The sequence below is a fragment of the Oryctolagus cuniculus genome, chromosome X (assembly GCF_051225735.1).
Source record: "Oryctolagus cuniculus isolate XC-2025 breed Fujian yellow rabbit chromosome X, ASM5122573v1, whole genome shotgun sequence".
Classification (NCBI taxonomy): Eukaryota; Metazoa; Chordata; class Mammalia; order Lagomorpha; family Leporidae; genus Oryctolagus; species Oryctolagus cuniculus.
The window spans coordinates 114,502,574-114,512,354 of NC_142888.1; positions in this window are offsets into that span (position 1 = coordinate 114,502,574).

Consider the following 9,781-nt stretch of genomic DNA (forward strand, 5'->3'; position numbering starts at 1 on the left):
AAGAGCTTCTTCTGGGTCTCCCACGCGGGTGCAGGGGTCTAAGGACTTGGGCCATCCTCTACTGCTATCCCAGGCCATAGCAGAAAGCTGGATCGGAAGAGGAGCAACCGGGACTAGAACCTGTGCCCATATGGGATGCTGGCGCTTCAGGCCAGGACTTTAACCTGCTGCGCCACAGCGCCGGCCCCTAGAACTTTTTAGAAAGATTTATTTTATCTGAGAGGCAGAGAGAGAGAGAGAGAGAGCGAGCTTCTATCTCTGCTGGCTCATTCCCCAAATAGCCTCAACAGCTGGGACTGTGTCAGGTTGAAGCCAAGAGCCAGGAACTTCATCCATGCCTCCCATGTGAGTGCAGGGGCCCAAGAACTTTGCCAATCTTCTGCTGCTTTCCCAGGGACATTAGCAGGGAGCTTAATCTGAAGTGGAGCAGCCTAAACTCAAACTCGCTCCCATATAGGATGTTAGTGTTGTAGACAGTGGCTTAACCCATTATGCCACAGTGACAGCTCCAATTTTGGAGCATATTTGTCATCTCCAAAAGTTTCCTTATATACCTTTTTTGTTGAATAATGTTCCATTGTATGGAGACATCACATTTTATTTAGCTAGTTGATGGACACGTGGGTTGTTTCTACTTTTTGACTATTGTGAATGATGTTGTTGTTATAAATATTCGGTCCTAGAACATTCTGAAGCAAATCTTGGATATGATAACATTGCATATGTATCTATTTCAGTGAGTATCTCTATATTAAACACAGTAACCTTTAAAAAAGATAAATATAACATCATCATAATGTGAAGTTATTCACAATAAATCTTCAATATCATAAAGAATCTAACGAATGCTAAGATTGTAAGTTATTTCCTAAATGCCATAGAAATTTTTTAATTTTATAGTTTGCCAGAATCAGCATCTAAATAAGGCCTACAAGTTGTAATTTATTGATATGTATTTTACCCTTTTTATCTACAGATTTACTTTCTCCCATTTCTCTCTCTCTTTCTCACTCACTCACTCACTTTCTTCTCTTTCTCTCCATTGGTTCCATAGTTTCCCACAGTTTGTATCTTCCTGATTGCATCCCTATGATGTCTTTTTTTCTTTTTAGCATATCAGGCTATTTTTATTTTTGAAGTTATGTTCTCTAGCTGGATTCATTGTGACTAATTTTACACCACTTATACTTTCCTAAGTAGAATACTCTTACATACTCTACTACAGCATAGTGGTTTTTAAAAAAAAAATAAAAGAAAGAGATTTTATTGAAATACATTCACCAACAATTTTTTAAATTTAGCTTTTTTAATTTTTAAAATTCTGTTTAAGGACAGCACTCTGGCCTCAGAATCAGCCCTTAAGGCATTCGAATTTGGCTAAAAAGCCCATGAGAGTAGTTCAGGCATGGAAAGCCACCACATTCTTGAAAAAAAAAAGAGACCTAAATGAAAGATCTCTGTTTGTGAGATCCCAGCAGAAAGAACAGGCCATCAAGGAAGGAGGTACCTTTCTCTGAAGGGAGGAGAGAACTTCCGCTTTGACTATGACCTGGTCTAAATAAGATTGGAGTTGGCAAACTCCAAAGGCTTCCATAGCCTTGGCAACTCATGACAAGAGCCTCAGGTGATTACTGACGCCATAAATAAGAGTGTCAATTGTTAAATCAACAACAGGAGTCACTGTGCACTTACTCCCCATGTAGGATCTCTGTCCTTAATGTGTTGTACTATGTGAATTAATGGTATAACTAGTACTCAAACAGTACTTTATACTTTGTGTGTATGTGTGGGTGCAATCTGTTGTAATCTTTACTTAGTATACACTAAATTGATCTTCTGTATATAAAGATAAATGAAAATGAATCTTGATGTGAATGGGATGGGAGAGGGAGCAGGAGATGGGATGGTTGTGGGTGGTAGGGTGGTTATGGAAGAAAAAGACACTATAATCAAAAAGTTGTACTTTGGAAATTTATATTTATTAAATAAAAGTTAAAAAAATAAAAAAATTTGTTTAAGGAATACAACTTCATGAATTTAATATGTACGGATTTGGGAACATGATGCTTCTCCCTCCCACCTCCCTCCCATCCATACTCCTGCCTTTCTTCCTCCTCCCTCTTCCTTTTTCATTCTCATTTTTTACAGAGTTCAATTTTCAGTTAATTTTTATATTCATAAGATTATCCTACAGTAAGTAGAGAGTTCACCAATTAGTATGAAGATATATAAAGAAGAAAAGAAGAAAATCAACCAAATAAGAAAAACATTGCTCCTTGATAGTCAAGGCAAAAAACAAATCATGTATATACTAATACATGCTGCTTTTTTCCCCATAAACCTTTTATTTATGGTATACAAAGTACATGCATTTCATAAATACAACTTTAGGAACATAGTGATTCTTCCCACCATACCCGCCCTCCCAATGACACTCCCATCCTTCTTCCTCCTCTCTCTCCTATTCCCATTCTTATTTTTTTTACTAAGATCTATCTTCAGTTAACTTTATACACAGAAGATTAACTCAATATTAAGAAAAGAGTTCAACAAATAGTATGAAAAAAATTGTTCCTCAACATTTTTTTTTATTTCTCTTTTGATTTCTTCTATGATGCTCTGTTCATTCAGGAGCATGTTATTCAGTCTCCATGTGTTTTGCATATGTTATAGAGAGTTTTGAGTAGTTGATTTACAACTTCATTCCATTGTGATCAGAGAAGATGCATGGTATGATTCTGTTTTTTTTGAATTTGCTGAGACTTGCCTTATGGCCTAGCCTGTGGTCTATCCTAGAGAAAGTTCCATGTACTGGCAACAAGAATGTGTATTCTCCATGTTTAATTTAATGTAGGATGAAAAGTTCTGTAGATATCTGTTATGTTCATTTGGTCTGTAGTGTCAATTAAATCTGTTGTTTCCTTGCTGATTTTCTGTGTGGTTGATCGGTCCATTGTTGAAAGTAGGGTATCGAAGTCCCCCATTACTATTGTACTCCTTAACCATATTTTGTAAGCCTGGATGAGTGGTGAAAAATTCAATTTCTATTTGTTATGGAAGGTTTTTATTTCATCTTCACTCATAAATGAGAGCTTTGCAAGGCACAGCATTCTGGGTTGACAGTTTTTTTTTTCTCTTAAGATTTGGACTATATCTTGCCATTCTCTCCTACCCTGTAGGGTTTCTGATGAGAAGTCAGATGTGAGTCTAATTGGGGATCCTCTGAAAGAAATCTGATGTTTCTCTCCTGCACATTTTAGAATATTCTTTATGTTTTTTTTTTTTTTTATTTTTTGACAGGCAGAGTGGACAGTGAGAGAGAGAGACAGAGAGAAAGGTCTTCCTTTTGCCGTTGGTTCACCCTCCAATGGCCGCCGCGGCCAGCGCGCTGCGGCCGGCGCACTGTGCTGATCCGAAGCCAGGAGCCAGGAGCCAGGTGCCTCTCCTGGTCTCCCATGGGGTGCAGGGCCCAAGCACCTGGGCCATCCTCCACTGCACTCCCGGGCCACAGCAGAAAGCTGGCCTGGAAGAGGGGCAACCGGGACAGAATCCGGCGCTCCAACCGGGACTAGAACCTGGTGTGCCGGCACCGCTAGGCGGAGGATTGGCCTAGTGAGCCGCGGCGCTGGCCATATTCTTTATGTTTTACTGTGGAGAGTTTAACTACAATATGTCATGGTGTGGAAAGCCAAGACACTGTGTCAAAAAAATGACCTAAATGAAATATCTCCACGAGTGAGATCCCAGTGGAAAGAACGGGCCATCAAAGAAGGAGGTACCTTTCTCTGAAGGGAGGAGAGAACTTCCACTTTGACTATGACCATGTCTAAATATGATCAGAGTCGGTGAACTCAAAAGGCTTCCATAGCCTTGGCAACTCATGACAAGAACCTAGGATGATTACTGATGCCATAGACAGGAGTGTCAATTGGTAAAGTCAACAACAGGAGTCACTGTGCACTTACTCCTCATGTAGGATCTTTGTCCTTAGTGTGCTGTACATTGTGATTTAATGCTATAACTAGTACTCAAACAGTATTTTTCACTTTGTGTTTCTATGTGGGTGCAAATTGTTGAAATCTTTACTTAATATATACTAAACTGATCTTCTGTATATAAAGAGAATTGAAAATGAATCTTGAAGTGAATGTAAGGGGAGAGGGAGTGGGAAAGGGGAGTGTTGCGGGTGGGAGGGAAGTTATGGGGGGGAAGTTATTGTAATCCATAAGCTGTACTTTGGAAATTTTTATTCATTAAATAAAAGTTAAAAAAATATGTCATGGTGAATATCTTTTCTGGTCATGTCTACTAGGAGTTCTATGTGCTTCCTGTACTTAGACATTCCTTTTTTTCTCAAAATTAGGGAAGTTTTCTGTATTTCATTGAAAAAACGTTCAAATCCTTTCTTTCTTTCCATGTCTTCAGGAACTCCTAAGTTTCGTATGTTGGGTTGTTTGAGAGTATCCCATAAATCTCCAACATTGTTTTTCATTTTCTATTTTCTTCTTTTTTGGCCTGACTATAAAATTTCCAGTCTTTCTTTTTTCTGCCTCACCAAGTTTGTTGTTAAGGCTTTCCACTGCATTTCTTATTTGATCTATTGAATTATTCATTTCCAATATTTCACTTTGATTTCTCTTTAAAAATCTCAATTTCATGGGAAAAACGTTCATTCATATCATGTATGGATTTCTTTAATTCGTGAATTTGCTTCTGATTACTTCTAAGGGATCATGTGATCCATTTTTTGATTCTGTTTCCAACATTTCCACAATCTCTTCACTTTCACATTCTAGTACTGAAGTGTTGATTTGTTCCTTTGGGGGCTTGATGTTGTTTTCCTTATTCTTGTTTCTTGAAGTGCTGCATTTATTTTAGGCAATTGTGGAGATACTTGTTGGTTTGTTTTTCCCCTGTGATGGCTTTTATCTTTGGACTATGCCTCTGTGGATTAGTGGGGTGTCTGCTCTTTCAGTGGATAGCTTAAGGCTTGTGCTGGGTGTGGCCCAGGAGCTCTGTTCAAGTGCTCCAGTGTGAGGGGAGTGTACAGGGTGACTTTCAGATTGGGCATGGTAAATCTCTCTGTCTCTGGCTCTCTTTATTATTATTATTATTATTTTATTTTTTGACAGGCAGAGTTAGACAGTGAGAGAGAGAGAGAGAGAGAGGGAGAGAAAGGTCTTCCTTTTCCCCTTGGTTCACCTCCCAGGTGGCCGCCACGGACAGCACGTTGCGGCCAGCATACTGTGCTGATCTGAAGCCAGGAGCCAGGTGCTTCCTCCTGGTCTCCCATGCGGGTGCAGGGCCCAAGCACCTGGGCCATCCTCCACTGCACTCCTGGGCCACAGCAGAGAGCAGGACTGGAAGAGGAGCAACCAGGACAGAATCCGGCGACCCTACTGGGACTAGAACCCGGGGTGCCGGCGCTGCATGTTGGGGATTAGCCTAGTGAGCCGCTGCATCGGCCCTCTCTCATTCTTTTTATCAGAGGGGAGGTTTAATCTACTCTGTTGGCATAGTCTCACACTCACCTCCTCTCCCCAGGGAGATCAGTGCCTAGGCGCTAGCCCCAGTGGTTACAATTTTCATCTGCTCTGCCACAAGAGCACATAAAGGATCTGTGTAGTCCTTGGTGTGAGCACAGATCCCATAGAATGACCTCCACCATGGAATCAGGGAGCCCTGAGTGTGTGGAGCCACCAACAATGACTGCCCAAAGACCAAGCCACACCCTATGCCCTCACACACAGCCGCAGTGTTTTCACAGTCCATCTCAGCACACAGGCTCCCACAGTCATGAGAACGCAGCCCCCTTTCGATTCTCCCAGCCAGACTCAGGCGTTTCCTCTTGGCTGGTGGCTGGACATGTGGACATGAGCTGGCACAGCTGTTACATACGTCCGAAACGGCACTTGCCTCTCTCAACTAGTTACAGGATGCCGGTGAGGGTGGTTGGGGAGATAGAAATATGCCCACCTCTTTTTTTTTCCCTCTAGGTTGGCAGATACACTGTCCCCTACATGGCTCCATGCCTGACTCATGCCAGGCTCTTCCTGCAGCTTTTTCACCAGTGACTTGGGCTGCTGCACTCCGGTCTCACCTTACTCTCCAAAGCTGGTTCTGAAGCTCTCGACTGCTGGGGTCCTGAGTTGCACATGTACACACCCTGCACATAGATCCACAGTGTCTAATTTGCATGGAGTTTCCTCTGCTGTTTTCATCCTATCTCTTCCCTGGGACTGTACTCTCTCTAATTTTTATTTTAACTGTCTTCCCCTAGACTAGAGCAGTAAGCTCTCTACCTATTCTGCCATCTTAGACGGTCTCCCTAGGATGTTTTAACATATTCTTCTTTCCTCTGTATTTCCCGCACTTTTACAGTTAGGTTTAGACTTGCCTTCTGGCAAGACTCAGAGATAGTGCTGTGTGTATCTATCAGGAGGTACATGAAGTTGAATCATCTCTCTTCTTGTGATGTTAGCAGCCAGTGGAAATCATTTACTAGACTCATACATTCAGGAAGTGAACACTGTTCCGAATGCAGCCTGAGTGAGACTTCTCTGTCCCTTTCAACCTAAATAGAACATCTAACTGCCTTGACGAACTCATGTTTAAGTTCAACTTTAATTTGAGGTAAGTTGAAGTTAAATTTGAGCTCAGTAGTTTGGGGAAGGGGCAATATTTGGAAACCTTGCAAATTTTGAATGGAGTCACTTGGGTGGTACGCGTGGTCTAGCAAGAAGTCTCAAGCCTCCTTGGAGGCCTAGTTATTGAGTTCTGTAATATTTATACTGAACTTCTAATACCCATGCTACAAATTCCCTCTGTCTCCCAAGTTATTGGGTTCTCCCATGTCCACATTGCCTTGTTATTTTCTGACTTTCCAAAGTCTGCTCCACAACACTTTCATTCCACATTCTGCCTTTTTCATCATGTTTTCTCATCAATCTTTGCTTATGTCCCCTCACTGCCCCCTTTTTTATGTTCAGAAGATCAATTCAGTATGTACTAAGTAAAGATTTCAACAGTTTGCTCCCACACAGAAACACAAAGTGTAAAGTACTGTTTGAGTACTAGTTATAGCATTAATTCACATTGTACAACACATTAAGGACAGTGATCCTACATGGGGAGTAAGTGCACAGTGACTCCTGTTGTTGATTTAACAATTGACACTCTTATTTATGGCGTCAGTAATCACCATAGGCTCTTGTCATGAGTTGCCAAGGCTCTGGAAGCCTTTTGAGTTCGCCAACTCCGATCTTATTTAGACCAGGTTATAGTCAAAGTGGAAGTTCTCTCCTCCCTTCAGAGAAAGGTACCTTCTTCTTTGATGGCCGGTTCTTTCCACTGGGATCTCACTCACAGAGATCTTTCATTTAGGTTTTTTTTTTTTTTTTTTTTTGCAAGAGTGTCTTGGTTTTCCATGCCTGAACTACTCTCATGGGCTTTTTAGCTAGATCCGAATGCCTTAAGGACTGATTCTGCCCTCACTGCCCCTTTTTCTGGCCAGTAATGTCGAGGTTGTATGGCACATTATGAGGAGGGGGAAAGTATACAGCCCTGCAAGTCTGATTGTTACAGAACGCTCTAAGAATATTCTAGCAACTGGTGGACAAAATGAGAAGCTGCTGGGTGGCAGTGTTTCCTTTTAATATTAATTTCTATTTCTCTTCCTATAACTAGAATAGTACCTGCTATCAACATGCAGGTGTAAAAGATAGATGAAACAGGGACCAAAATAAGTAGAAAATGTGTAGTGAACATTGCGCTAAGCAAAGGAAATGATTCGTATTTTCACAATTTTTGTGGTCTTTTTAATAAACTATATGATCCAACATGGGAAGTGAGATACTCAGCAGACTCATAGAATGGCAGATGTCCTAAATAGCACTCTGGCCTCAGAATCAGCCCTAAAGGCATTCGGAGCTGGCTGAAAAGCTCATGAGAGTATTTCAGGCATGGAAAGCCAAGACACTCTGGCAAAAGATCTCTGTGAGTGAGATCCCAGTGGAAAGAACAGGTCATCAAAGAAGGAGGTACCTTTCTCTGAAGGGAGGAGAGAACCTCCACTTTGACTATGACCTTGTCTAAACAAGATAAGAGTCGGAGAACTCAGAGGGCTTCCATAGCCTTGGAAACTCATGACTGGAGCATAGGGAGATTACTGATGCCATAGACAGGAGTGTCAATTGGTAAAGTCAACAGCAGGAGTCACTGTGCACTTACTCCTCATGTAAGATCTCTGTCCTTAATGTGCAGTACATTGAGATTTAATGCTATAACGAGTACTCAAACAATATATTTCACTTTGTGTTTCTATGGGGGTGCAAACTGTTGAAATCCTTACTTAATGCATAATAAACTGATCCTCTGTAAAAAAAAAAAAAAAAAAAAGAAATTATCAATTCCCAACTTGACTCTCACTGGGATTAAACATGACAATAGGTCTGCTCTGATTTCATCATCATTTAAAAAAAATCATCTATTATTTTTCACTTTATGTTTCTGTGTGGGAGCAAACTGTTGAAATACATACTTAATGTATACTAAGCTGATCTTCTGTATATTAAGATAATCGAAAATGAATCTTGATGTGAATGGAAGGGGAGAGGTTGTGGGAAAGGGGAGGGTTGTGGGTGGGAAGGACGGTATGGGGGGGAAGCCATTGTAATCCATAAGTCGTACTTTGGAAATTTATATTCATTAAATAAAAGTTAAAAAAAAAAAGAGACACAATGAGAATATATATAGAAAGCATTGTGCTAGGGTCCGGCACTGTGATGCAGCAGATTAATGCCCTGGCCTGAAGTGCTGGCATCCCATATGGGTGCCAGTTCTAGTCCCGGCTACTGCTCTTCCAATCCAGCTCTCTGCTGTGGCCTGGGAGGGCAGAGGAGGATGGCCCAGGTCATTGGGTCCCTGCACCAGCGTGGGAGACCAGGCGGAGGCACCTGGCTCCTGGCTTCGGATCCAGCCATTGCGGCCATCTGGGGAGTGAACCAGCGGACGGAGGACCTTTCTCTCTGTCTCTCCCTCTCACTGTCTGTAACTCTACCTCTCAAATAAATAAACAAAATCTTTAATAAAAAAAAATAAACTATATCTGCTAGCAGGCTTCATTGTTTGAAACCAATCTTAAAACCAGAAGAAGAAAAAGCAAGGCTACCTTATTTAATTGGTGAAAAGTGGTAGATGTTATAAGCAGAGACATAGCCATAATTCAATTTCACAACTCTCTGAGAGCTGCTATGTGCTCAGTGCTGACATGACCTCTGCTCCCATAGTTCTTATCAGCTTACTGGGGAGAGACACACAGGAGAGAATCAGAGAACAGGAAATGGAAACTAGCAAGTTTCTACATGAGGACTCATACATCAAGTGCTGGGGGAGGTCAGAGGCAGGAGAAGCTGTTGTGAGCTGAAGGCTTCTGGGGGGAGGTAGGATCCTGGCATGAGCACCTCATACAGTGTGATTGGTGATATCGGACACTTTTCTCTCTGTACATAGGAAGGAGACCTTGCAAATGTCAGTGAGAACCCATGCCCAAGAATCCACAAGGAAAGGCTCTGGGTGTTTTGAGCCACTGTAGTTCCTATTGTGTTCCATTGCTTCCTAACTCAAGTAGGGGAAGCTTTCTTCAACCAATCTGAGATACAACATTCAAAGGACTCTAGAGCAAGCCTGGGGATGGGGAAAGCATTTCCAAAGTGAAAACAGATCAAAGCTAATTATATTTTATGAACTCATATATATTATTTTAGTTCCAATACTTGTATTT